The sequence below is a fragment of the Centroberyx affinis genome, unplaced genomic scaffold (assembly GCF_046629955.1).
Source record: "Centroberyx affinis isolate AG114_WGS23_722 - 3 ecotype Tasmania unplaced genomic scaffold, CSIRO-AGI_Caff_v1 ptg000996l_1, whole genome shotgun sequence".
Classification (NCBI taxonomy): domain Eukaryota; kingdom Metazoa; phylum Chordata; class Actinopteri; order Beryciformes; family Berycidae; genus Centroberyx; species Centroberyx affinis.
The window spans coordinates 107932-128589 of NW_027279561.1; the positions used below are offsets into that span (position 1 = coordinate 107932).

The 20658-nt window shown below is 49.4% G+C and overlaps 32 non-coding genes across 32 annotated transcripts; all 32 read left to right on the plus strand.

Moving 5' to 3' along the window:
- Positions 1-2133: 2133 nt before the first annotated feature.
- On the plus strand, positions 2134-2315 carry LOC139646634 (U2 spliceosomal RNA). Its single transcript, XR_011695358.1, has one exon. It is a non-coding gene; the product is annotated as a U2 spliceosomal RNA (small nuclear RNA).
- Positions 2316-2645: 330 nt separating this feature from the next.
- On the plus strand, positions 2646-2761 carry LOC139646642 (U5 spliceosomal RNA). Its single transcript, XR_011695364.1, has one exon. It is a non-coding gene; the product is annotated as a U5 spliceosomal RNA (small nuclear RNA).
- Positions 2762-8506: 5745 nt separating this feature from the next.
- On the plus strand, positions 8507-8689 carry LOC139646632 (U2 spliceosomal RNA). The gene has a single exon (XR_011695356.1). It is a non-coding gene; the product is annotated as a U2 spliceosomal RNA (small nuclear RNA).
- A 336-nt stretch (positions 8690-9025) lies between these two features.
- On the plus strand, positions 9026-9141 carry LOC139646661 (U5 spliceosomal RNA). Its single transcript, XR_011695382.1, has one exon. It is a non-coding gene; the product is annotated as a U5 spliceosomal RNA (small nuclear RNA).
- Positions 9142-9309: 168 nt separating this feature from the next.
- LOC139646618 (U2 spliceosomal RNA) lies at positions 9310-9500 on the plus strand. Its single transcript, XR_011695343.1, has one exon. It is a non-coding gene; the product is annotated as a U2 spliceosomal RNA (small nuclear RNA).
- Positions 9501-9836: 336 nt separating this feature from the next.
- On the plus strand, positions 9837-9952 carry LOC139646662 (U5 spliceosomal RNA). The gene has a single exon (XR_011695383.1). It is a non-coding gene; the product is annotated as a U5 spliceosomal RNA (small nuclear RNA).
- Positions 9953-10120: 168 nt separating this feature from the next.
- On the plus strand, positions 10121-10311 carry LOC139646587 (U2 spliceosomal RNA). Its single transcript, XR_011695314.1, has one exon. It is a non-coding gene; the product is annotated as a U2 spliceosomal RNA (small nuclear RNA).
- Positions 10312-10647: 336 nt separating this feature from the next.
- On the plus strand, positions 10648-10763 carry LOC139646664 (U5 spliceosomal RNA). The gene has a single exon (XR_011695385.1). It is a non-coding gene; the product is annotated as a U5 spliceosomal RNA (small nuclear RNA).
- A 168-nt stretch (positions 10764-10931) lies between these two features.
- LOC139646705 (U2 spliceosomal RNA) lies at positions 10932-11122 on the plus strand. Its single transcript, XR_011695423.1, has one exon. It is a non-coding gene; the product is annotated as a U2 spliceosomal RNA (small nuclear RNA).
- Positions 11123-11458: 336 nt separating this feature from the next.
- LOC139646665 (U5 spliceosomal RNA) lies at positions 11459-11574 on the plus strand. Its single transcript, XR_011695386.1, has one exon. It is a non-coding gene; the product is annotated as a U5 spliceosomal RNA (small nuclear RNA).
- Positions 11575-11742: 168 nt separating this feature from the next.
- On the plus strand, positions 11743-11933 carry LOC139646621 (U2 spliceosomal RNA). Its single transcript, XR_011695346.1, has one exon. It is a non-coding gene; the product is annotated as a U2 spliceosomal RNA (small nuclear RNA).
- Positions 11934-12269: 336 nt separating this feature from the next.
- LOC139646666 (U5 spliceosomal RNA) lies at positions 12270-12385 on the plus strand. Its single transcript, XR_011695387.1, has one exon. It is a non-coding gene; the product is annotated as a U5 spliceosomal RNA (small nuclear RNA).
- A 168-nt stretch (positions 12386-12553) lies between these two features.
- LOC139646752 (U2 spliceosomal RNA) lies at positions 12554-12744 on the plus strand. Its single transcript, XR_011695467.1, has one exon. It is a non-coding gene; the product is annotated as a U2 spliceosomal RNA (small nuclear RNA).
- A 336-nt stretch (positions 12745-13080) lies between these two features.
- LOC139646667 (U5 spliceosomal RNA) lies at positions 13081-13196 on the plus strand. Its single transcript, XR_011695388.1, has one exon. It is a non-coding gene; the product is annotated as a U5 spliceosomal RNA (small nuclear RNA).
- Positions 13197-13364: 168 nt separating this feature from the next.
- LOC139646619 (U2 spliceosomal RNA) lies at positions 13365-13555 on the plus strand. Its single transcript, XR_011695344.1, has one exon. It is a non-coding gene; the product is annotated as a U2 spliceosomal RNA (small nuclear RNA).
- Positions 13556-13891: 336 nt separating this feature from the next.
- On the plus strand, positions 13892-14007 carry LOC139646668 (U5 spliceosomal RNA). The gene has a single exon (XR_011695389.1). It is a non-coding gene; the product is annotated as a U5 spliceosomal RNA (small nuclear RNA).
- Positions 14008-14175: 168 nt separating this feature from the next.
- Positions 14176-14366, plus strand: LOC139646627 (U2 spliceosomal RNA). The gene has a single exon (XR_011695352.1). It is a non-coding gene; the product is annotated as a U2 spliceosomal RNA (small nuclear RNA).
- Positions 14367-14702: 336 nt separating this feature from the next.
- LOC139646730 (U5 spliceosomal RNA) lies at positions 14703-14818 on the plus strand. Its single transcript, XR_011695447.1, has one exon. It is a non-coding gene; the product is annotated as a U5 spliceosomal RNA (small nuclear RNA).
- A 168-nt stretch (positions 14819-14986) lies between these two features.
- Positions 14987-15177, plus strand: LOC139646763 (U2 spliceosomal RNA). Its single transcript, XR_011695478.1, has one exon. It is a non-coding gene; the product is annotated as a U2 spliceosomal RNA (small nuclear RNA).
- A 336-nt stretch (positions 15178-15513) lies between these two features.
- Positions 15514-15629, plus strand: LOC139646669 (U5 spliceosomal RNA). The gene has a single exon (XR_011695390.1). It is a non-coding gene; the product is annotated as a U5 spliceosomal RNA (small nuclear RNA).
- Positions 15630-15797: 168 nt separating this feature from the next.
- On the plus strand, positions 15798-15988 carry LOC139646775 (U2 spliceosomal RNA). Its single transcript, XR_011695489.1, has one exon. It is a non-coding gene; the product is annotated as a U2 spliceosomal RNA (small nuclear RNA).
- Positions 15989-16324: 336 nt separating this feature from the next.
- Positions 16325-16440, plus strand: LOC139646670 (U5 spliceosomal RNA). The gene has a single exon (XR_011695391.1). It is a non-coding gene; the product is annotated as a U5 spliceosomal RNA (small nuclear RNA).
- Positions 16441-16608: 168 nt separating this feature from the next.
- Positions 16609-16799, plus strand: LOC139646593 (U2 spliceosomal RNA). Its single transcript, XR_011695320.1, has one exon. It is a non-coding gene; the product is annotated as a U2 spliceosomal RNA (small nuclear RNA).
- A 336-nt stretch (positions 16800-17135) lies between these two features.
- LOC139646671 (U5 spliceosomal RNA) lies at positions 17136-17251 on the plus strand. The gene has a single exon (XR_011695392.1). It is a non-coding gene; the product is annotated as a U5 spliceosomal RNA (small nuclear RNA).
- A 168-nt stretch (positions 17252-17419) lies between these two features.
- On the plus strand, positions 17420-17610 carry LOC139646622 (U2 spliceosomal RNA). Its single transcript, XR_011695347.1, has one exon. It is a non-coding gene; the product is annotated as a U2 spliceosomal RNA (small nuclear RNA).
- A 336-nt stretch (positions 17611-17946) lies between these two features.
- Positions 17947-18062, plus strand: LOC139646672 (U5 spliceosomal RNA). The gene has a single exon (XR_011695393.1). It is a non-coding gene; the product is annotated as a U5 spliceosomal RNA (small nuclear RNA).
- A 168-nt stretch (positions 18063-18230) lies between these two features.
- Positions 18231-18421, plus strand: LOC139646605 (U2 spliceosomal RNA). Its single transcript, XR_011695331.1, has one exon. It is a non-coding gene; the product is annotated as a U2 spliceosomal RNA (small nuclear RNA).
- A 336-nt stretch (positions 18422-18757) lies between these two features.
- On the plus strand, positions 18758-18873 carry LOC139646673 (U5 spliceosomal RNA). Its single transcript, XR_011695394.1, has one exon. It is a non-coding gene; the product is annotated as a U5 spliceosomal RNA (small nuclear RNA).
- A 168-nt stretch (positions 18874-19041) lies between these two features.
- Positions 19042-19232, plus strand: LOC139646617 (U2 spliceosomal RNA). The gene has a single exon (XR_011695342.1). It is a non-coding gene; the product is annotated as a U2 spliceosomal RNA (small nuclear RNA).
- Positions 19233-19568: 336 nt separating this feature from the next.
- Positions 19569-19684, plus strand: LOC139646675 (U5 spliceosomal RNA). The gene has a single exon (XR_011695396.1). It is a non-coding gene; the product is annotated as a U5 spliceosomal RNA (small nuclear RNA).
- Positions 19685-19852: 168 nt separating this feature from the next.
- LOC139646629 (U2 spliceosomal RNA) lies at positions 19853-20043 on the plus strand. The gene has a single exon (XR_011695354.1). It is a non-coding gene; the product is annotated as a U2 spliceosomal RNA (small nuclear RNA).
- A 336-nt stretch (positions 20044-20379) lies between these two features.
- Positions 20380-20495, plus strand: LOC139646741 (U5 spliceosomal RNA). The gene has a single exon (XR_011695457.1). It is a non-coding gene; the product is annotated as a U5 spliceosomal RNA (small nuclear RNA).
- The last annotated feature ends 163 nt before the right edge of the window (positions 20496-20658 follow it).

Genomic DNA, 20658 nt, shown 5'->3' on the forward strand with positions numbered 1-20658 from the left:
GTGGTTAGGGACAGAGGAGGCCAGCTGATCCTCCAGCGCATAGAGAGGGTGAGTGGGGGGCAAGTAACGTGAATTTTATATGGAGTTATTTTATAGGATTTATCATTAATATGAATGACATTCCGTGATCTAATAAGCCTGAATGAAATCCGTTCATTAGGACATAGAAATAGCCTATAAATGCACACATGCGACTCTTTTACCATGCGCGTCTCTTTCTAACAGGACCTCCAGTCAGCAGCATCGGGCACTGGGACTGAGGATGGGGAGAAAACTGCAGCTGGTCCCGGTTCTCCCTCATGCATGAGACTACCGGCGGGAGGCCGTCGGCGCTCCCTCCCGCTTTAATAGACTCATGTGTGGAGGACCAGCAGCCGGAGTCAGCCGCTGTGCGCTCCCCATCCAGCCCCGATCCCCCTGATGAGCAACCGGGGCCATCAGATGCTGCTGCCCGCTCCCATGTGTGACCTCCGCGGCTTCCTTGGTTCCCCGGCAGCCAAGAGGCGAAGAGGAGAGGGAGCGCTGCTGGGGTTTCTCCGGGAAGTGACCGAGGACGCACGGGCTGAGCAGCAGACGGAGCGATTTTCAACTATATTAGAGACAATTTTATTTTATTTTTTTATATAAAAAAATAAATAAAATGCAAAATTCTCTGCCTTTTAGGCCTACCTCTGTTTCCATTCTCACCATATTCATAACCTTGGTCACGGTGCGTAATGGCTGTTGCCATGACAGCACATATTTTCATCATAAAGGCTGGTATGTTTTTTCTTTTGCTGGAATCACTTCTGTGTCTTCTCTGGATCACCAGCTGGTTTGCTGCGTTTGTTTGATGTGTCTCTCATTCAGTATTCATCAGGCTTATGAATTGTGTTTGTGTGTGTTGCCATGGAATTTCTCTTCGGGAGAATAAATTCTTACTAAACATTAACAGCATTTCCTTGTTTTAAATCGCACATTTTGCTCTTACAGCTAGATCTATGGTTATTTGGGAATTTTATTTATTTATTTAGGAATAAAAAGAAAGCACTTTGGTTCATTGCCAGTGAGATGTCAAACAGCCACATGATCGTTGTCTAATCCAAGTCCATAAAGGATAAAAGTTGGACAATTTGTATAGCACTTTTCTTATCAGTGCTACAAGTGCTTCACAAAATTAAAATGTAGCATACAGCAGACAGAATAACAAAAAAAACCTGAATAAAAACAGAAACAGAAACGCTTTTTAGGCATTAGGATTTTTTTTTAAGTGTGTGTGAGGCTGGCATAATTGAGATGAATTAAACATTAATCTGAACTTTGTTAAACGTTTTTATGTGGATAAAACATGAGCCTTAGAATAATTTAGACAGCTGTCATCCTGCGCGGGAGGAGCCTCAACGCAGCGCTTCACACGTCAGTTCAATATGGCGGAGTGAGGACGATCCAATTGACAAGCCAGGTTCACTCGCCTCCTCGCATCTTCTCCTCGTTTCCTCCGTGACCTTTGACCGAGGAGTCGAGGAAGAGACGCGAGGCGAGGAGACGAGGAGAAATCGTTACCAAATGGAATGCACCCCTTGTGTCACTAGTAAGAGCCAAGCTATGGGAGGTTAGGTGTAGTACAGTGAACAGAGACACCAAGTGGACAGTGGCAGGTATTGCTAGGAATATAGAAGGTGCCCTCCAAAGACAGCTTCTCCTAGAGATTGAGAAGTGGGGTATAGACTCCATTAAAAGTAAATGGAAAGTAATTTACACAAATATGGAAGACTGAAAGCAAAATACAAAAACCTTTTGGTGTCTGTTTTCCAGGGCTAAAATATGCCATAAAGAAGGGTATGATAGAAATATTATTTGCATGATGGTATAGCCTTTTGATCCTCAGAGAGAAGAGAAACAGTGGCCGGTAAAGCCCAGATGGGTTTTTTCTTTTTTTGTAACTGTTGGCTGTGAGCTGTAGTGTTTTTTCTTTGGGCAGCTCAGGCACAATTAACATGATTTGATGTGTTTCTATGATTTATTTGAGGGTGGCCGTATGGAATATGAGTTATAGAATGTGTCGGTAAACTAAGCCGATGTACTAAAAGACTAATGTATTGTGGAATATTGTATTTTGTGACTTGTATATACTGAAGATTTGAAGGTGTCAATAAACTATTTCCAAAAAAAAAAAAAAAAAATCTGTTCTTATCAGTTTAATATCTGATACGTCCTCTATAAGGGGACAACATATTAAACAGATTTTTAGGACCAGGAGTCGAAAAAGGGGCTTGCTCCGTTCGCTCCACGCATCGACCCGGTATTGCAGTGCCGCTGGGAATGGTGCACCCTTCTCTCGCTCTGTGGAAAAGCAAAATCTCAAAACATGGAAAGCCAGTCTGCAAGTCCTACCTAATATCTAATATCGGACCGAAAGACCAAGAACAAAGTGGACGGCGTTTTTGTGCGCCTGGAAACTGGTCAAAGCAGTCTGTGCTGCGTTTTCTCGGAGGTGAATTTCCGGGTCATTGGATTGGATTAAGCTCCCGAGAAGGCGGGGTGGAGTGCCAGCAAAGGTGTGGCCTGTACTTTGCTATGCAGTTAGCCAAACAGGGGGGAGCACCGTGAAGCTGTTGACCGAGACGACTAGGGTCTTTGGCCGCTCTTGCGGAGAGAGGCTGTACTTACTCTGGTTTCTCTTCATAACGTACAAGTCTTTCGCCTTTTACTAAAGACTTCCGTGGAGAGTAACACCAAAGAGTTAAACGTATTTTTGGCGGGCTTAGCGCTTTGGCTGAGCCCTGTACAGTTGTGCAAGGAAACAGAAAACTAGGTCGGCAGATAATGCCAGAGACTCCGTGGGCGGAGGTGCTAAGCACCAGCAATTGTTATGGTAAAAGACTGCGACACCCCGACGAGAACGGGCCGGACCGGAGGGGCGGCCTTGTGCTGCCAACGGCAGGGGGTTATCGCTTCTCGGCCTTTTGGCTAAGACTGCGATCACCTCCTGCTGGTGGTAAAAATTCTTGCCTGTTGTGGCATTGATTGTTACCCACACTTGGGAGGATAATATATTTATTCCTAAAGTGAAAATTACAATTTTGTTGGTTGTATTTTTTTCACGAACAGGAATTCATCGTTTCAGAGTCCTTGCTTGCCTGTACTCAGATTTTCACCAAGACCAAACCACCCGAGAAAAGGTAAGTGTTTTGTATTTTACCCTTTAGGAGTGATTTCACTGTTTTACTTCCCTTTTAGCCCTTTTTTTAGTTCTTTGGTAGTTTTTGTACGTGGTGGTTTAGGTTTCTTAATTGTTTTTAACTTGTGGTGTCCCCACCATGTCGGCTGGCCAGGCCGGCATGCGGAGGCACCACAGCGTGCGTTTTAAATTGAAAGAAAAAGATGGCAGGCTCCTGGAGATGTCCAGAATGGACTTCTCCAGGAAGCTTATACAAAAGGCATTAGGTTTCACGGCAAAGGACTTGAACTGTATTTTGACCCTTCCCTTCAACAAAGGGTTCGATGTAAGTTTCGGATCCGCTATTGTGCTTCGAGAATTTTGGACACGCTTTGAAAATGTAAAAACCCAGTTTTCTGCCTTCAATGTTGAGAAACTGACTGACAATGCCTCAAAAGTGGTTATTGCCAGAATGTTCAATGAGACAGTGAATGCAGATGACATTTGTTTGTGGCTGGGAAGATATTGCACTGTTAAGGGCCAGGCTACCAAAGTGAGAGTTGAGGATGGCATTTGGACTTGCGCCTGGAGGGTCCCCATCCAACAATGGCAGGACCCCCAGGGCTACCAAGGCCTGAAACATCTGCCATCAATGATAGTTCTGGGAGACAACAGAGGCTACATTCATTACCAGGGACAACCCAAGCTCTGCCGCAAGTGTGGTGAGCACGGGCACCTGGTAGAAGCGTGCCAAAAAATTGTTTGTGGGAAGTGTAGAGAAATTGGGCACGTTTTTGAGCAGTGTCCAAATGGCAGAAAGTGTAATCTTTGTGGAGAGTCAAATCACATCTTCAGAGATTGCCCCAAATCCTTTGCCAACAAGCTAAAGGCTAACAAGAAGGCCGAGAATGAGGAACAAGATGGTGGACAAAGGGAGGCAGTTGGAGAGCAAATTGAAGAGGCTGGGCTAGAAGATTCAAATCTCCCGCCAAATCCTGAGGTTGGAGGAGAGGGATCAGGTGAGGCGGGAGAGGGGGAGGGGCCTGTTATTGCCCCACAAATGGAGAGTACTGAGGGAGAGGAGGCAATACAGGCAGAGAGCGGAGCTGGAAATGATAGCCCCCTCCCCAACGCCCAGCAAATCAAGAGGCCTGCCTCAGAGTTGTCCTCTGAGACTCCTGGAACCTCAGAGAAGCGGGGGAGAGCTGCGTACTCCTCAGACAGCTCGTCTGTGGAGGAGTCCAGAGTCTTCCCCTCAGATTCTCCAAACCAGGTCTCTTTTTTAAAGGTAGCTCTGCAATCAACCCCTAAGGACTCGATACGGAACGCAGCATTACCCCCAAGACCAGCTGCCAGAGTCCGGAAAGGGAATGGAGCTCAGACCCCTCCCCTTTCCCCCATAAAGGGAAAGGAAGAGCTGCATTCACAATTATTTGGTTAACTGCCTTTCTTTTATAGTTTTTAACCCTGTTATCTTAATTCTTTTAAACTGTCATGCCTGTTGTTTTAAACATTATACTCATGACCCTCATAATTTCCACCCTTAATGTGAGAAGTGTGAGGTCGGGAGTTAGAGCCACAACAGTTTTATCCTTTCTTAGTGCTTTTAATGCAGATGTGTTTTTACTCCAGGAGTGCGCCATACCGTTTTTAAAACACTATAGGGAATGGGAGGAGAAGTGGCCACATCAATCCATATGGAGCGGATCCAATGAAAACAGGAATGATGGAGTGGCCATTTTAATTAAAAACCCCTCTATTCTGGTGAAGGGCAACACTGTGGTGAGAGACGGGCGGGCACTTTTAGCACATCTGACGTACATGGGAAAGGATTTTAACGTACTAAATATTTATGGTTTTAACGACAGAAACGACAGGTATGACCTTTTAGAAGACCTGCAGTCCCACTTGCTAGGTAGGGCGCCGCTGGTGGTAGGAGGGGATTTTAACTGTGTTTTATCCAGCAAGGATAGGAAGGGGGCAGGGGAGGATTTTAAAATTGACAAAATATCCTGTTTATTGCAGGGTTTATGCAGGGATTTTAAACTCCAAGACTGTTTTAAAATCATGCATCCCGGAGAGGAAGGCTTCACCTGGTTCAGTGGTGATGGCAACAGAGCCTCTCGCATAGACTATATTTTTACAAGGGACTGCCCGCCAACTGATGCTAGATTGACCCCTGTTTTCTTCTCTGATCACATAATGCTCTCCTGCACCCTCTCACCTTTTTCGGGTTTGACAACAGGAAGTGGTCTGTGGAAGCTCAACTGCTCCCTGTTAGAGGATAGGGAGTTAGTTAGCCAGTTCAGGGAGCAGTACAAAGAGTGGCAGACCCTTCAAGACTTGTACGATACACGTGCACACTGGTGGGAAATGGTGAAGGGAAAGACCCAGACTTTTTTTAGAAAGGCAGGTAAGAGGAAAAAAGATAGGGAAAACAGACGCATGCTGGGACTGCAGAAGCGACTACAGCGCTATTTTAAACTACAGCAACAGGGCATGGATTTTAGTGAAGAGATTAAACAAGTCAAAACAGAAATGTCGGTTTTAGCAGACATTAAAAGTAAGGGTGTCATTCTAAGAAGTAAGGAAAGGGAGATCGAGGAGGGGGAAAAGTGTACCAGATACTTTTTTAAGAAAATTGTCAACAAAGGGGGGGGTATTTTACAATTAAAAAAAGAAAGTGGGTACACAGCAAACACAACAGAAGAAATCAAAGACACTATAGAGACCTTCTACGGGGATCTTTACAAGGAAAAAAATATTAGAATAGACACCATGACAGAGGTTTTAAAAGTCATTGACAAAACAGTAAAGGATAGTGTGCTTTTAACCCAAGATTTTACCCTTTTAGAGTTAGATAAATGTGTAAAAAATTTTAAGAAAGGAAAGTCCCCAGGAGAAGACGGGCTTCCCTTGGACTTTTATCTGACTTTTTGGGACATTTTAGCACCGGACCTACTTTTTGTTTTTATGGACTTTGAACAACTGGACAGACTACCTGACAGTTTTAGAGCAGGGATAGTGACTCTACTTCACAAAAAGAACGACAGGACTGAACTGAAAAACTGGAGACCTATCACCCTCTTAAATCTTGACTGCAAACTTTTTAGTAAACTTTTATCTGCTCGTATGTCCCTGGTTTTAGAGGAGGTGATTCACCCGGATCAAGCCTGTGCCATCCCGGGGAGGAAGATCACCGACAGCCTCGTACTGATCCGAGACACCATCTGTTATGCGAGAGACAGAAACATCCGGCTAGTAGTACTAAATTTAGATTTTGAGAAAGCCTTTGATCGGATCTCGCACCAGTACCTTTTCCAGGTACTGCAAAAAATGGGGTTTCCAGAAAGGTTTATAGCCTGGGTGGGATTGCTGTACCGGGACATTGCCAGCAGATTTGTTGTTAATGGGCATCTAACAAAAGCAGTTAACATACACTGCGGTGTCCGTCAGGGTTGTCCGTTATCAGCCCTCCTCTATGTCACCTGTATAGAGCCGTTGGCACAGATCTTGAGAAGGGACCAAAGAATCAATGGCGTGGCAATCCCGGGGAGCGGGGGATTGACCACAAAATGTGCAATATATATGGACGATTTTAACATTTTATGTACTGACCTTTTATCTGTCAACAGGACACTGGACTTGACTGACTGGTTCGGACAGGCCTCTGGGTCAAAGCTTAACAGAGATAAGACTCAAGCCCAATTTTACGGACCGTGGACAGCGACCGAGACGACAGGACTCCCCTTGACTGTGACCCAGACTGACCAAAAAATACTGGGGGTTAAATTTGATAGGGAGGGGGGAGGAAAAGGAAACTGGCCAGACATGGTAGGGAAAGTTAGACAGAGACTAGGGTACTGGGGACTTAGAAGACTGACAATGGAAGGAAAGGTTTTAATCATTAAAGCAGTGATTTTACCTTTGCTTTTATTAACCACTTCTGTTTTTATCCCACCACGAAGAGTGCTTTTAGATCTGGAACGCGCCATCTTTTACTTCTTGTGGGGGTCGAAATGGGAGAGGCTGAGGAGAGAGGTGATGAAAAAGCCGAAAGAGAAAGGAGGAAAGGGAGTCCCGGACCTACACCAGTTTTTAGGAAGCCGATACAGCACCCTGCACATCACCTACGCCACAGCCCCATCCAGAGATCACAAAACGACAGCAATGGCACGATTCTGGATGGGGTCCTACCTCAGACACTTAAAAGTTTTATCCATTGATCTTAGAGTACCTGTGTCTTTTAACCTGCCACCGGCCTACGCTTTTATCCAGAAATTTCTAAAGCATTTTAAACTAGAGCAAGAGGACCTGTCTATTTTAACCCACCATCGCTCTCTTCTCTCTGTTGTGCAGGAGCGGGAATCAATGTATCCAGTGCGCGGGCTCACAATAGGCGAGCCCTCAACAGTTTGGCGCAACGTAAACCATCCCGCCCTCTCGAACAGACTCCGGGACCTGTCGTGGATGGTGGCTCATGAGATCCTCCCAGTCAGGTCCGTAATGCACTCCCGGGGCATGTCAACGCTCTCAACTTGCCCCCGACCGGGGTGTGGCGCACCTGAGTCGGTGAGGCACCTGCTCTGGGAGTGCAGCGCTGCTGTAGACCAGTGGGCAACGGCCGGCTCCCTAAAATTCCCGTGCTTACCAGCAGGGGAGGTCCTGACAGCACAACTAGTGCTGTACGGGGTGGGCCAGGAACAAATATTACCAGCAGACTTTGCCAAACAGTGGCTCACCCTGGCCGCCATCAAAGACGCCATATGGACCTCCAGAAACCTGCTGGTAAGGAAGCACACGCAGATCCCCCCAGTGGCTGCGATCCACATGGCCTCAGCGGCGGTGCAAGCAGCCGTCGCTGCAGGCGGCAGGCCTAGGACGCAGTCACAAAGAAAAATCGCCTCTGTGCCCATTCGGACGTGGGAGCCGGAGCCACACACATAAAGGGTCAAGGCAGCGGCGGCCTGGCTCTCCGGGTGTGGTAGGTGGGAAGGAGCAGAAGGGAGAGGGTCCCCTCTGATCACCAGAAACAGGTTCCGAGAGACCCAAAGCTGTTCGGGAGAGCGGGACGAGTTTGATCCTTGTTAGGGATTCATCCCGCCCCTGCACAACGAATAAGAACACAAACACTGACACTGATTTACACAGAGACAATTATTATTCTTTTCCTCTACTTTTAATACAACAATGTTATCTTATCTGTAATCCATCTTAAAACAATTGTTTTATTGTTTTTACTGTTTTAAACAAAAGAACATGGTTTTACAGACTACTCATATTTATTTGTTTGTTTGTATTTTGAAAAGATGTGTGTAAATGATTGTATGATTGTAAACTGTGTATGTTTTTCTGGAATAAGTGTCAATAAATTTTTTCAAAAGAAAAGAAAAAAAATCTGTTCTTATCAGTTTAATATCTGATACGTCCTCTATAAGGGGACAACATATTAAACGGATTTTTAGGACCAGGAGTCGAAAAAGGGGCTTGCTCCGTTCGCTCCACGCATCGACCCGGTATTGCAGTGCCGCTGGGAACGGTGCACCCTTCTCTCGCTCTGTGGAAAAGCAAAATCTCAAAACATGGAAAGCCAGTCTGCAAGTCCTACCTAATATCTAATATCGGACCGAAGGACCAAGAACAAAGTGGACGGCGTTTTTGTGCGCCTGGAAACTGGTCAAAGCAGTCTGTGCTGCGTTTTCTCGGAGGTGAATTTCCGGGTCATCGGATTGGATTAGGCTCAGGCTCCCGAGAAGGCGGGGTGGAGTGCCAGCAAAGGTGTGGCCTGTACTTTGCTATGCAGCTAGCCAAACAGGGGGGAGCACCGTGAAGCTGTTGACCGAGACGACTAGGGTCTTTGGCCGCTCTTGCGGAGAGAGGCTGTACTTACTCTGGTTTCTCTTCATAACGTACAAGTCTTTCGCCTTTTACTAAAGACTTCCGTGGAGAGTAACACCAAAGAGTTAAAGGTATTTTTGGCGGGCTTAGCGCTTTGGCTGAGCCCTGTACAGTTGTGCAAGGAAACAGAAAACTCGGTCGGCAGATAATGCCAGAGACTCCGTGGGCGGAGGTGCTAAGCACCAGCAATTGTTATGGTAAAAGACTGCGACACCCCGACGAGGACGGGCCGGACCGGAGGGGCGGCCTTGTGCTGCCAACGGCAGGGGGTTATCGCTTCTCGGCCTTTTGGCTAAGATCAAGTGTAGTATCTGTTCTTATCAGTTTAATATCTGATACGTCCTCTATAAGGGGACAACATATTAAACGGATTTTTAGGACCAGGAGTCGAAAAAGGGGCTTGCTCCGTTCGCTCCACGCATCGACCCGGTATTGCAGTGCCGCTGGGAACGGTGCACTCTTCTCTCGCTCTGTGGAAAAGCAAAATCTCAAAACATGGAAAGCCAGTCTGCAAGTCCTACCTAATATCTAATATCGGACCGAAGGACCAAGAACAAAGTGGACGGCGTTTTTGTGCGCCTGGAAACTGGTCAAAGCAGTCTGTGCTGCGTTTTCTCGGAGGTGAATTTCCGGGTCATCGGATTGGATTAGGCTCAGGCTCCCGAGAAGGCGGGGTGGAGTGCCAGCAAAGGTGTGGCCTGTACTTTGCTATGCAGCTAGCCAAACAGGGGGGAGCACCGTGAAGCTGTTGACCGAGACGACTAGGGTCTTTGGCCGCTCTTGCGGAGAGAGGCTGTACTTACTCTGGTTTCTCTTCATAACGTACAAGTCTTTCGCCTTTTACTAAAGACTTCCGTGGAGAGTAACACCAAAGAGTTAAAGGTATTTTTGGCGGGCTTAGCGCTTTGGCTGAGCCCTGTACAGTTGTGCAAGGAAACAGAAAACTCGGTCGGCAGATAATGCCAGAGACTCCGTGGGCGGAGGTGCTAAGCACCAGCAATTGTTATGGTAAAAGACTGCGACACCCCGACGAGGACGGGCCGGACCGGAGGGGCGGCCTTGTGCTGCCAACGGCAGGGGGTTATCGCTTCTCGGCCTTTTGGCTAAGATCAAGTGTAGTATCTGTTCTTATCAGTTTAATATCTGATACGTCCTCTATAAGGGGACAACATATTAAACGGATTTTTAGGACCAGGAGTCGAAAAAGGGGCTTGCTCCGTTCGCTCCACGCATCGACCCGGTATTGCAGTGCCGCTGGGAACGGTGCACCCTTCTCTCGCTCTGTGGAAAAGCAAAATCTCAAAACATGGAAAGCCAGTCTGCAAGTCCTACCTAATATCTAATATCGGACCGAAGGACCAAGAACAAAGTGGACGGCGTTTTTGTGCGCCTGGAAACTGGTCAAAGCAGTCTGTGCTGCGTTTTCTCGGAGGTGAATTTCCGGGTCATCGGATTGGATTAGGCTCAGGCTCCCGAGAAGGCGGGGTGGAGTGCCAGCAAAGGTGTGGCCTGTACTTTGCTATGCAGCTAGCCAAACAGGGGGGAGCACCGTGAAGCTGTTGACCGAGACGACTAGGGTCTTTGGCCGCTCTTGCGGAGAGAGGCTGTACTTACTCTGGTTTCTCTTCATAACGTACAAGTCTTTCGCCTTTTACTAAAGACTTCCGTGGAGAGTAACACCAAAGAGTTAAAGGTATTTTTGGCGGGCTTAGCGCTTTGGCTGAGCCCTGTACAGTTGTGCAAGGAAACAGAAAACTCGGTCGGCAGATAATGCCAGAGACTCCGTGGGCGGAGGTGCTAAGCACCAGCAATTGTTATGGTAAAAGACTGCGACACCCCGACGAGGACGGGCCGGACCGGAGGGGCGGCCTTGTGCTGCCAACGGCAGGGGGTTATCGCTTCTCGGCCTTTTGGCTAAGATCAAGTGTAGTATCTGTTCTTATCAGTTTAATATCTGATACGTCCTCTATAAGGGGACAACATATTAAACGGATTTTTAGGACCAGGAGTCGAAAAAGGGGCTTGCTCCGTTCGCTCCACGCATCGACCCGGTATTGCAGTGCCGCTGGGAACGGTGCACCCTTCTCTCGCTCTGTGGAAAAGCAAAATCTCAAAACATGGAAAGCCAGTCTGCAAGTCCTACCTAATATCTAATATCGGACCGAAGGACCAAGAACAAAGTGGACGGCGTTTTTGTGCGCCTGGAAACTGGTCAAAGCAGTCTGTGCTGCGTTTTCTCGGAGGTGAATTTCCGGGTCATCGGATTGGATTAGGCTCAGGCTCCCGAGAAGGCGGGGTGGAGTGCCAGCAAAGGTGTGGCCTGTACTTTGCTATGCAGCTAGCCAAACAGGGGGGAGCACCGTGAAGCTGTTGACCGAGACGACTAGGGTCTTTGGCCGCTCTTGCGGAGAGAGGCTGTACTTACTCTGGTTTCTCTTCATAACGTACAAGTCTTTCGCCTTTTACTAAAGACTTCCGTGGAGAGTAACACCAAAGAGTTAAAGGTATTTTTGGCGGGCTTAGCGCTTTGGCTGAGCCCTGTACAGTTGTGCAAGGAAACAGAAAACTCGGTCGGCAGATAATGCCAGAGACTCCGTGGGCGGAGGTGCTAAGCACCAGCAATTGTTATGGTAAAAGACTGCGACACCCCGACGAGGACGGGCCGGACCGGAGGGGCGGCCTTGTGCTGCCAACGGCAGGGGGTTATCGCTTCTCGGCCTTTTGGCTAAGATCAAGTGTAGTATCTGTTCTTATCAGTTTAATATCTGATACGTCCTCTATAAGGGGACAACATATTAAACGGATTTTTAGGACCAGGAGTCCAAAAAGGGGCTTGCTCCGTTCGCTCCACGCATCGACCCGGTATTGCAGTGCCGCTGGGAACGGTGCACCCTTCTCTCGCTCTGTGGAAAAGCAAAATCTCAAAACATGGAAAGCCAGTCTGCAAGTCCTACCTAATATCTAATATCGGACCGAAGGACCAAGAACAAAGTGGACGGCGTTTTTGTGCGCCTGGAAACTGGTCAAAGCAGTCTGTGCTGCGTTTTCTCGGAGGTGAATTTCCGGGTCATCGGATTGGATTAGGCTCAGGCTCCCGAGAAGGCGGGGTGGAGTGCCAGCAAAGGTGTGGCCTGTACTTTGCTATGCAGCTAGCCAAACAGGGGGGAGCACCGTGAAGCTGTTGACCGAGACGACTAGGGTCTTTGGCCGCTCTTGCGGAGAGAGGCTGTACTTACTCTGGTTTCTCTTCATAACGTACAAGTCTTTCGCCTTTTACTAAAGACTTCCGTGGAGAGTAACACCAAAGAGTTAAAGGTATTTTTGGCGGGCTTAGCGCTTTGGCTGAGCCCTGTACAGTTGTGCAAGGAAACAGAAAACTCGGTCGGCAGATAATGCCAGAGACTCCGTGGGCGGAGGTGCTAAGCACCAGCAATTGTTATGGTAAAAGACTGCGACACCCCGACGAGGACGGGCCGGACCGGAGGGGCGGCCTTGTGCTGCCAACGGCAGGGGGTTATCGCTTCTCGGCCTTTTGGCTAAGATCAAGTGTAGTATCTGTTCTTATCAGTTTAATATCTGATACGTCCTCTATAAGGGGACAACATATTAAACGGATTTTTAGGACCAGGAGTCGAAAAAGGGGCTTGCTCCGTTCGCTCCACGCATCGACCCGGTATTGCAGTGCCGCTGGGAACGGTGCACCCTTCTCTCGCTCTGTGGAAAAGCAAAATCTCAAAACATGGAAAGCCAGTCTGCAAGTCCTACCTAATATCTAATATCGGACCGAAGGACCAAGAACAAAGTGGACGGCGTTTTTGTGCGCCTGGAAACTGGTCAAAGCAGTCTGTGCTGCGTTTTCTCGGAGGTGAATTTCCGGGTCATCGGATTGGATTAGGCTCAGGCTCCCGAGAAGGCGGGGTGGAGTGCCAGCAAAGGTGTGGCCTGTACTTTGCTATGCAGCTAGCCAAACAGGGGGGAGCACCGTGAAGCTGTTGACCGAGACGACTAGGGTCTTTGGCCGCTCTTGCGGAGAGAGGCTGTACTTACTCTGGTTTCTCTTCATAACGTACAAGTCTTTCGCCTTTTACTAAAGACTTCCGTGGAGAGTAACACCAAAGAGTTAAAGGTATTTTTGGCGGGCTTAGCGCTTTGGCTGAGCCCTGTACAGTTGTGCAAGGAAACAGAAAACTCGGTCGGCAGATAATGCCAGAGACTCCGTGGGCGGAGGTGCTAAGCACCAGCAATTGTTATGGTAAAAGACTGCGACACCCCGACGAGGACGGGCCGGACCGGAGGGGCGGCCTTGTGCTGCCAACGGCAGGGGGTTATCGCTTCTCGGCCTTTTGGCTAAGATCAAGTGTAGTATCTGTTCTTATCAGTTTAATATCTGATACGTCCTCTATAAGGGGACAACATATTAAACGGATTTTTAGGACCAGGAGTCGAAAAAGGGGCTTGCTCCGTTCGCTCCACGCATCGACCCGGTATTGCAGTGCCGCTGGGAACGGTGCACTCTTCTCTCGCTCTGTGGAAAAGCAAAATCTCAAAACATGGAAAGCCAGTCTGCAAGTCCTACCTAATATCTAATATCGGACCGAAGGACCAAGAACAAAGTGGACGGCGTTTTTGTGCGCCTGGAAACTGGTCAAAGCAGTCTGTGCTGCGTTTTCTCGGAGGTGAATTTCCGGGTCATCGGATTGGATTAGGCTCAGGCTCCCGAGAAGGCGGGGTGGAGTGCCAGCAAAGGTGTGGCCTGTACTTTGCTATGCAGCTAGCCAAACAGGGGGGAGCACCGTGAAGCTGTTGACCGAGACGACTAGGGTCTTTGGCCGCTCTTGCGGAGAGAGGCTGTACTTACTCTGGTTTCTCTTCATAACGTACAAGTCTTTCGCCTTTTACTAAAGACTTCCGTGGAGAGTAACACCAAAGAGTTAAAGGTATTTTTGGCGGGCTTAGCGCTTTGGCTGAGCCCTGTACAGTTGTGCAAGGAAACAGAAAACTCGGTCGGCAGATAATGCCAGAGACTCCGTGGGCGGAGGTGCTAAGCACCAGCAATTGTTATGGTAAAAGACTGCGACACCCCGACGAGGACGGGCCGGACCGGAGGGGCGGCCTTGTGCTGCCAACGGCAGGGGGTTATCGCTTCTCGGCCTTTTGGCTAAGATCAAGTGTAGTATCTGTTCTTATCAGTTTAATATCTGATACGTCCTCTATAAGGGGACAACATATTAAACGGATTTTTAGGACCAGGAGTCGAAAAAGGGGCCTGCTCCGTTCGCTCCACGCATCGACCCGGTATTGCAGTGCCGCTGGGAACGGTGCACCCTTCTCTCGCTCTGTGGAAAAGCAAAATCTCAAAACATGGAAAGCCAGTCTGCAAGTCCTACCTAATATCTAATATCGGACCGAAGGACCAAGAACAAAGTGGACGGCGTTTTTGTGCGCCTGGAAACTGGTCAAAGCAGTCTGTGCTGCGTTTTCTCGGAGGTGAATTTCCGGGTCATCGGATTGGATTAGGCTCAGGCTCCCGAGAAGGCGGGGTGGAGTGCCAGCAAAGGTGTGGCCTGTACTTTGCTATGCAGCTAGCCAAACAGGGGGGAGCACCGTGAAGCTGTTGACCGAGACGACTAGGGTCTTTGGCCGCTCTTGCGGAGAGAGGCTGTACTTACTCTGGTTTCTCTTCATAACGTACAAGTCTTTCGCCTTTTACTAAAGACTTCCGTGGAGAGTAACACCAAAGAGTTAAACGTATTTGTGGCGGGCTTAGCGCTTTGGCTGAGCCCTGTACAGTTGTGCAAGGAAACAGAAAACTCGGTCGGCAGATAATGCCAGAGACTCCGTGGGCGGAGGTGCTAAGCACCAGCAATTGTTATGGTAAAAGACTGCGACACCCCGACGAGGACGGGCCGGACCGGAGGGGCGGCCTTGTGCTGCCAACGGCAGGGGGTTATCGCTTCTCGGCCTTTTGGCTAAGATCAAGTGTAGTATCTGTTCTTATCAGTTTAATATCTGATACGTCCTCTATAAGGGGACAACATATTAAACGGATTTTTAGGACCAGGAGTCGAAAAAGGGGCTTGCTCCGTTCGCTCCACGCATCGACCCGGTATTGCAGTGCCGCTGGGAACGGTGCACCCTTCTCTCGCTCTGTGGAAAAGCAAAATCTCAAAACATGGAAAGCCAGTCTGCAAGTCCTACCTAATATCTAATATCGGACCGAAGGACCAAGAACAAAGTGGACGGCGTTTTTGTGCGCCTGGAAACTGGTCAAAGCAGTCTGTGCTGCGTTTTCTCGGAGGTGAATTTCCGGGTCATCGGATTGGATTAGGCTCAGGCTCCCGAGAAGGCGGGGTGGAGTGCCAGCAAAGGTGTGGCCTGTACTTTGCTATGCAGCTAGCCAAACAGGGGGGAGCACCGTGAAGCTGTTGACCGAGACGACTAGGGTCTTTGGCCGCTCTTGCGGAGAGAGGCTGTACTTACTCTGGTTTCTCTTCATAACGTACAAGTCTTTCGCCTTTTACTAAAGACTTCCGTGGAGAGTAACACCAAAGAGTTAAAGGTATTTTTGGCGGGCTTAGCGCTTTGGCTGAGCCCTGTACAGTTGTGCAAGGAAACAGAAAACTCGGTCGGCAGATAATGCCAGAGACTCCGTGGGCGGAGGTGCTAAGCACCAGCAATTGTTATGGTAAAAGACTGCGACACCCCGACGAGGACGGGCCGGACCGGAGGGGCGGCCTTGTGCTGCCAACGGCAGGGGGTTATCGCTTCTCGGCCTTTTGGCTAAGATCAAGTGTAGTATCTGTTCTTATCAGTTTAATATCTGATACGTCCTCTATAAGGGGACAACATATTAAACGGATTTTTAGGACCAGGAGTCGAAAAAGGGGCTTGCTCCGTTCGCTCCACGCATCGACCCGGTATTGCAGTGCCGCTGGGAACGGTGCACCCTTCTCTCGCTCTGTGGAAAAGCAAAATCTCAAAACATGGAAAGCCAGTCTGCAAGTCCTACCTAATATCTAATATCGGACCGAAGGACCAAGAACAAAGTGGACGGCGTTTTTGTGCGCCTGGAAACTGGTCAAAGCAGTCTGTGCTGCGTTTTCTCGGAGGTGAATTTCCGGGTCATCGGATTGGATTAGGCTCAGGCTCCCGAGAAGGCGGGGTGGAGTGCCAGCAAAGGTGTGGCCTGTACTTTGCTATGCAGCTAGCCAAACAGGGGGGAGCACCGTGAAGCTGTTGACCGAGACGACTAGGGTCTTTGGCCGCTCTTGCGGAGAGAGGCTGTACTTACTCTGGTTTCTCTTCATAACGTACAAGTCTTTCGCCTTTTACTAAAGACTTCCGTGGAGAGTAACACCAAAGAGTTAAAGGTATTTTTGGCGGGCTTAGCGCTTTGGCTGAGCCCTGTACAGTTGTGCAAGGAAACAGAAAACTCGGTCGGCAGATAATGCCAGAGACTCCGTGGGCGGAGGTGCTAAGCACCAGCAATTGTTATGGTAAAAGACTGCGACACCCCGACGAGGACGGGCCGGACCGGAGGGGCGGCCTTGTGCTGCCAACGGCAGGGGGTTATCGCTTCTCGGCCTTTTGGCTAAGATCAAGTGTAGTATCTGTTCTTATCAGTTTAATATCTGATACGTCCTCTATAAGGGGACAACATATTAAACGGATTTTTAGGACCAGGAGTCGAAAAAGGGGCTTGCTCCGTTCGCTCCACGCATCGACCCGGTATTGCAGTGCCGCTGGGAACGGTGCACCCTTCTCTCGCTCTGTGGAAAAGCAAAATCTCAAAACATGGAAAGCCAGTCTGCAAGTCCTACCTAATATCTAATATCGGACCGAAGGACCAAGAACAAAGTGGACGGCGTTTTTGTGCGCCTGGAAACTGGTCAAAGCAGTCTGTGCTGCGTTTTCTCGGAGGTGAATTTCCGGGTCATCGGATTGGATTAGGCTCAGGCTCCCGAGAAGGCGGGGTGGAGTGCCAGCAAAGGTGTGGCCTGTACTTTGCTATGCAGCTAGCCAAACAGGGGGGAGCACCGTGAAGCTGTTGACCGAGACGACTAGGGTCTTTGGCCGCTCTTGCGGAGAGAGGCTGTACTTACTCTGGTTTCTCTTCATAACGTACAAGTCTTTCGCCTTTTACTAAAGACTTCCGTGGAGAGTAACACCAAAGAGTTAAAGGTATTTTTGGCGGGCTTAGCGCTTTGGCTGAGCCCTGTACAGTTGTGCAAGGAAACAGAAAACTCGGTCGGCAGATAATGCCAGAGACTCCGTGGGCGGAGGTGCTAAGCACCAGCAATTGTTATGGTAAAAGACTGCGACACCCCGACGAGGACGGGCCGGACCGGAGGGGCGGCCTTGTGCTGCCAACGGCAGGGGGTTATCGCTTCTCGGCCTTTTGGCTAAGATCAAGTGTAGTATCTGTTCTTATCAGTTTAATATCTGATACGTCCTCTATAAGGGGACAACATATTAAACGGATTTTTAGGACCAGGAGTCCAAAAAGGGGCTTGCTCCGTTCGCTCCACGCATCGACCCGGTATTGCAGTGCCGCTGGGAACGGTGCACCCTTCTCTCGCTCTGTGGAAAAGCAAAATCTCAAAACATGGAAAGCCAGTCTGCAAGTCCTACCTAATATCTAATATCGGACCGAAGGACCAAGAACAAAGTGGACGGCGTTTTTGTGCGCCTGGAAACTGGTCAAAGCAGTCTGTGCTGCGTTTTCTCGGAGGTGAATTTCCGGGTCATCGGATTGGATTAGGCTCAGGCTCCCGAGAAGGCGGGGTGGAGTGCCAGCAAAGGTGTGGCCTGTACTTTGCTATGCAGCTAGCCAAACAGGGGGGAGCACCGTGAAGCTGTTGACCGAGACGACTAGGGTCTTTGGCCGCTCTTGCGGAGAGAGGCTGTACTTACTCTGGTTTCTCTTCATAACGTACAAGTCTTTCGCCTTTTACTAAAGACTTCCGTGGAGAGTAACACCAAAGAGTTAAAGGTATTTTTGGCGGGCTTAGCGCTTTGGCTGAGCCCTGTACAGTTGTGCAAGGAAACAGAAAACTCGGTCGGCAGATAATGCCAGAGACTCCGTGGGCGGAGGTGCTAAGCACCAGCAATTGTTATGGTAAAAGACTGCGACACCCCGACGAGGACGGGCCGGACCGGAGGGGCGGCCTTGTGCTGCCAACGGCAGGGGGTTATCGCTTCTCGGCCTTTTGGCTAAGATCAAGTGTAGTATCTGTTCTTATCAGTTTAATATCTGATACGTCCTCTATAAGGGGACAACATATTAAACGGATTTTTAGGACCAGGAGTCGAAAAAGGGGCTTGCTCCGTTCGCTCCACGCATCGACCCGGTATTGCAGTGCCGCTGGGAACGGTGCACCCTTCTCTCGCTCTGTGGAAAAGCAAAATCTCAAAACATGGAAAGCCAGTCTGCAAGTCCTACCTAATATCTAATATCGGACCGAAGGACCAAGAACAAAGTGGACGGCGTTTTTGTGCGCCTGGAAACTGGTCAAAGCAGTCTGTGCTGCGTTTTCTCGGAGGTGAATTTCCGGGTCATCGGATTGGATTAGGCTCAGGCTCCCGAGAAGGCGGGGTGGAGTGCCAGCAAAGGTGTGGCCTGTACTTTGCTATGCAGCTAGCCAAACAGGGGGGAGCACCGTGAAGCTGTTGACCGAGACGACTAGGGTCTTTGGCCGCTCTTGCGGAGAGAGGCTGTACTTACTCTGGTTTCTCTTCATAACGTACAAGTCTTTCGCCTTTTACTAAAGACTTCCGTGGAGAGTAACACCAAAGAGTTAAAGGTATTTTTGGCGGGCTTAGCGCTTTGGCTGAGCCCTGTACAGTTGTGCAAGGAAACAGAAAACTCGGTCGGCAGATAATGCCAGAGACTCCGTGGGCGGAGGTGCTAAGCACCAGCAATTGTTATGGTAAAAGACTGCGACACCCCGACGAGGACGGGCCGGACCGGAGGGGCGGCCTTGTGCTGCCAACGGCAGGGGGTTATCGCTTCTCGGCCTTTTGGCTAAGATCAAGTGTAGTATCTGTTCTTATCAGTTTAATATCTGATACGTCCTCTATAAGGGGACAACATATTAAACGGATTTTTAGGACCAGGAGTCGAAAAAGGGGCTTGCTCCGTTCGCTCCACGCATCGACCCGGTATTGCAGTGCCGCTGGGAACGGTGCACCCTTCTCTCGCTCTGTGGAAAAGCAAAATCTCAAAACATGGAAAGCCAGTCTGCAAGTCCTACCTAATATCTAATATCGGACCGAAGGACCAAGAACAAAGTGGACGGCGTTTTTGTGCGCCTGGAAACTGGTCAAAGCAGTCTGTGCTGCGTTTTCTCGGAGGTGAATTTCCGGGTCATCGGATTGGATTAGGCTCAGGCTCCCGAGAAGGCGGGGTGGAGTGCCAGCAAAGGTGTGGCCTGTACTTTGCTATGCAGCTAGCCAAACAGGGGGGAGCACCGTGAAGCTGTTGACCGAGACGACTAGGGTCTTTGGCCGCTCTTGCGGAGAGAGGCTGTACTTACTCTGGTTTCTCTTCATAACGTACAAGTCTTTCGCCTTTTACTAAAGACTTCCGTGGAGAGTAACACCAAAGAGTTAAAGGTATTTTTGGCGGGCTTAGCGCTTTGGCTGAGCCCTGTACAGTTGTGCAAGGAAACAGAAAACTCGGTCGGCAGATAATGCCAGAGACTCCGTGGGCGGAGGTGCTAAGCACCAGCAATTGTTATGGTAAAAGACTGCGACACCCCGACGAGGACGGGCCGGACCGGAGGGGCGGCCTTGTGCTGCCAACGGCAGGGGGTTATCGCTTCTCGGCCTTTTGGCTAAGATCAAGTGTAGTATCTGTTCTTATCAGTTTAATATCTGATACGTCCTCTATAAGGGGACAACATATTAAACGGATTTTTAGGACCAGGAGTCGAAAAAGGGGCCTGCTCCGTTCGCTCCACGCATCGACCCGGTATTGCAGTGCCGCTGGGAACGGTGCACCCTTCTCTCGCTCTGTGGAAAAGCAAAATCTCAAAACATGGAAAGCCAGTCTGCAAGTCCTACCTAATATCTAATATCGGACCGAAGGACCAAGAACAAAGTGGACGGCGTTTTTGTGCGCCTGGAAACTGGTCAAAGCAGTCTGTGCTGCGTTTTCTCGGAGGTGAATTTCCGGGTCATCGGATTGGATTAGGCTCAGGCTCCCGAGCAGGCGGGGTGGAGTGCCAGCAAAGGTGTGGCCTGTACTTTGCTATGCAGCTAGCCAAACAGGGGGGAGCACCGTGAAGCTGTTGACCGAGACGACTAGGGTCTTTGGCCGCTCTTGCGGAGAGAGGCTGTACTTACTCTGGTTTCTCTTCATAACGTACAAGTCTTTCGCCTTTTACTAAAGACTTCCGTGGAGAGTAACACCAAAGAGTTAAAGGTATTTGTGGCGGGCTTAGCGCTTTGGCTGAGCCCTGTACAGTTGTGCAAGGAAACAGAAAACTCGGTCGGCAGATAATGCCAGAGACTCCGTGGGCGGAGGTGCTAAGCACCAGCAATTGTTATGGTAAAAGACTGCGACACCCCGACGAGGACGGGCCGGACCGGAGGGGCGGCCTTGTGCTGCCAACGGCAGG